We start from the raw sequence: 3,657 nt of genomic DNA, 5'->3' as shown, positions 1-3,657 counted from the left end.
ACTGATGTCCTTGTGCACCTCTCACGCTGCGTCCCCAATGACACCCTAGGGAGGGCTCTGGTGAAAATATGTATCTACAGTACTGCATAGAGATATATGACGCCGTTTGGGACACGGACCCAGTATCACTCAATATATTACCCTGTCTGCTGGTCCCATTCATCAATCAATGCCTACTTACAGCCTCCACTCTACGAGACTGACGGCTCCTCTCTGTTGCTGCTAGCCGTCTTTATTTCACACATACCCACAACACTAAATTGGCAATTTACAGAGCAGGGGGACTGGAATATAGACGAGAACACGTCCCCAAAATAAACAACCTGTTCCCTATCCAGTCAGTCAGACAGGTCCAGACAGTCAGTCAGTCAATCAGACAGTCAGGTCAGTCAGTCAGACAGACAGAACAGTCGAGTCAGTCAGTCAATCAGACAGTCAGTCAGACAGTCCAGACAGACAGACAAGCCAGTCAGACACAGACCTCAGTCAGACAGCCAGTCAGACAGCCATCAGACAGCACAGTCAGACAGTCACAGTCAGTCAGACAGTCAGTCAAGACAGTCAGACAGTCAGACAGTCAGTCAGTCAGACAAGCCAGTCAGTCAGACAAGCCCAGTCAGTCAATCATACAGCCAGACAGTCAGTCAGTCAGACAGCCCAGACCAGACAGTCAGACAGACACAGAACAGACAGCAAGGACAGTCAGTCAAGACAGCCAGACAGTCAGTCAGACAAGGCCAGTCAGACCAGTTACAAGCCAAGACAACAGTCAGACAGCCAGTCAGTCAGCCAGTCAAGCCAGTCAAGTCAGCCAGACAGCCCCAGTCAGTCAGAAAAACAAAGCCAGTTCAGACAGCCAGGTCAGTCAGACAAGCCAGACAAGCCAGTCCCCATAGGTCAATGGTGAAAATGCATTTGCCTGTATTGACGTTTTTGGGTTATGGGTTCCCATGTGTCGGGTCTACATGGCCTCAACATGGATTACAACAACATAGGACCTTTTGGTTTGGTCCTTTATGATCACAACAATTATGAAAACTCAGTAAAAATCTTATATTTTTACTTTTAAAGTGGTGTATTCAATACAAAGTTCTATTTTACACTGTAAAAAGGCTACATAGCTGTTCCCTGAAGTCTACTTGGCTGACACATGGCTATATTTCCATACATAGTTGCTACATATGATGCCCAATGATGGCTTGAAATGTTTGAGATGGTCTATTGAAATATATCAATATGGCTATATTTCAATACACCATCTCAAACATAGTTTATAGTTAGTTTAACTCCTGGGGCTAGTTTATCTCCTGGGGCTAGTGGGATAGTTTATCTCCTGGGGCTAGTGGGATAGTTTAACTCCTGGGGCTAGTGGGATAGTTTATCTCCTGGGGCTAGTGGGATAGTTTAACTCCTGGGGCTAGTGGGATAGTTTAACTCCTGGGGCTAGTGGGATAGTTTAACTCCTGGGGCTAGTGGGATAGTTTAACTCCCATCGCTGGTCGCAGGGCTCCGTGGCAGGCAGAAAGCAGGACATTCAGTGGACGAGGTCATTAGGGAGAAATTATGAACTTGAAATAGTGGGGATTTAGTAGAGAATGGGTAACTGGGGTGCTTTGCAGCTCCTTGATAAACAGCTTGTGTGACTTAGAGCTGCTAATGGAGCCATCACTAATCAGCCAGGTCCCATCAGGACAGAGAGAGGAGAAAGAATAGGGCAGGGGGCCCATAAATAGCCCTCTCTCTCTCTCTGTCTCTCTCTCTGTCTCTCTCTCTCTCTGTCTCTCTCTCTCTCTCTGTCTCTCTCTCTGTCTCTGTCTCTCTCTCTCTGTCTCTCTCTCTCTGTCTCTCTCTCTCTCTCTCTCTGTCTCTGTCTTTCTCTTTCTGTCTCTCTCTCTCAGTCTCTTTCTCTCTCTCTTTCAATTCAATTAAATTCAATTCAATTGACTTTATTGACATGGCAAGTTATTATTACTTACATTGTCAAAGTATACATATCGGAAAATTTAAATAAAATATATATGTATATATATACACAAAATATATATATATTTATATATAAATAAATGGTGGGACTAACAGCAATAATAATAGTAGTAGTGGACATGGGATTACCATTAATAACAGCTACAACAACAATATTAATCAGAACAACAATACATTAAAGCAACAGTAGTAGACCAGTGTCAACATGACTTGTCCTCTCTCTCTTTGTCTGTTCTGTGTTCTCGTCTCTCTGCTCTCGTCTCTCTCATGTCTCGTTCGTCTCTCTGCTGTTCTTCTGTCTCTCTGCTCTCTGTCATCTTCTGTCTCTCTCTGTCTCTCTCGGTTGTCCTTCTCTCTCTGTCTCTCTGTCTGTCTGCTCTCTCCTCTCTCCTCTCTTCTCTCTCTCGTCTCTCTCTCTCTCTCTCTCTCTCATCTCCTCTCTCTCTCTCTCTCTCTCTCTGTCTCTGTCTCTGTCTCTCTTCATCATCTCTCTGTATCTCTCTCTGGTCTCTCTCTCTCTGTCTCTGATCTCTCTGATGCTGACTCTCTGTCTCTCTCGTCTGCGTCTCTCTCTCTTCGTGTCTCTCTCTCGTCTGTCTCTCTCTCTGACAGAGCGCTCTATAAACTGGTAAAGATGAGTTAATCAAGAGGATCTCACGTTGAGCCAAACAATGATTTGGTCCTTGTTTGTTGTTTGGTGGAAGTGCCGGACACAGTCGTTTCGCTGTCTGGCCAGCCTGCAGAACAGCAGACTCTTGACTCTCCCTCTGTTGTTGTTGTTGCTAAACAGCAGAAGAAGAAGGCCCCAAGAGGCACAAGCACCAAGCCAAGCAGCAGAAGAGCAGTAGGAAGGAGGAGTCCTCAGACAGCAGCTCGGAGGGGCAGTGACGGGAACAGCCAGGAGGACGGAGAGGAGGGAGGAGGGGTATTGCACTGAAAGAGCTGCTCAGAAGGTCAGAGGGACGTGGTCCTTAGTTTCCAGTCAGCCGATGTAGTCAAACACAGGCACTTCTCAGAGGGGTTGAAACCTCTTGGAATAATAAAGAGTCTGTATAGACCTACTGAAGTCTCTCTAAACACATAGCCATAGACCTTTCCTGAATCCCTCTAACACACTACCATAGACCTAATGAAGTCCCCTCTAAACACATACGCATAAGAGCCTACTGAATCCCTCTAACACATACCATAGACCTACTTGAATCCCTCTAAACATAACCATAGACCTAGCTGAATCCCTCTAACGGCAATGACCTTAGACGTACTGAAATCCTCTAACGCATACCTTAGACCTCTGAAAATCCCTCTAACGCATAGCCAATAAGACCTACTGAATCCCTCTAAGACCAACCACTAAGACCTACCCTCAACACATACCATAGAACCTACCCTCTAACACATACCATAGACCTGACTGAATCCTCTAACACATACCCTAGACTTACTGAATCGCGCTCAACACCTACCATAGACCTACCCTCTAACACTACCTTAGACCTCCTGAAATCCCTCTAACGCATACCTTAGACGCTACTGAATCCTCTAAACGCATACCAATAGACCTAACTGGAATCCCTTCTAAAGCCCATACCATAGACCTACCCTCTAACACATACCAATAGACCTACCCTCTAACACATACCATAGACTACTGAATCCGCTTCTAACACATAC

The 3,657-nt window shown here is 45.6% G+C and overlaps 1 long non-coding RNA gene across 1 annotated transcript; it reads right to left on the bottom strand.

The window, feature by feature from the left end:
• Positions 1-3,145: 3,145 nt before the first annotated feature.
• LOC139025426 (uncharacterized) lies at positions 3,146-3,632 on the bottom strand. Its single transcript, XR_011477006.1, has 3 exons — positions 3,582-3,632; positions 3,369-3,393; positions 3,146-3,177 (listed from the first exon to the last, which is right to left on the bottom strand). It is a non-coding gene; the product is annotated as an uncharacterized lncRNA (long non-coding RNA).
• Between the last annotated feature and the right edge of the window lie 25 nt (positions 3,633-3,657).

Source organism: Salvelinus sp. IW2-2015, unplaced genomic scaffold (genome assembly GCF_002910315.2).
Source record: "Salvelinus sp. IW2-2015 unplaced genomic scaffold, ASM291031v2 Un_scaffold2642, whole genome shotgun sequence".
NCBI lineage: Eukaryota > Metazoa > Chordata > Actinopteri > Salmoniformes > Salmonidae > Salvelinus > Salvelinus sp. IW2-2015.
This window is presented reverse-complemented; position numbering and strand designations above follow the sequence as displayed.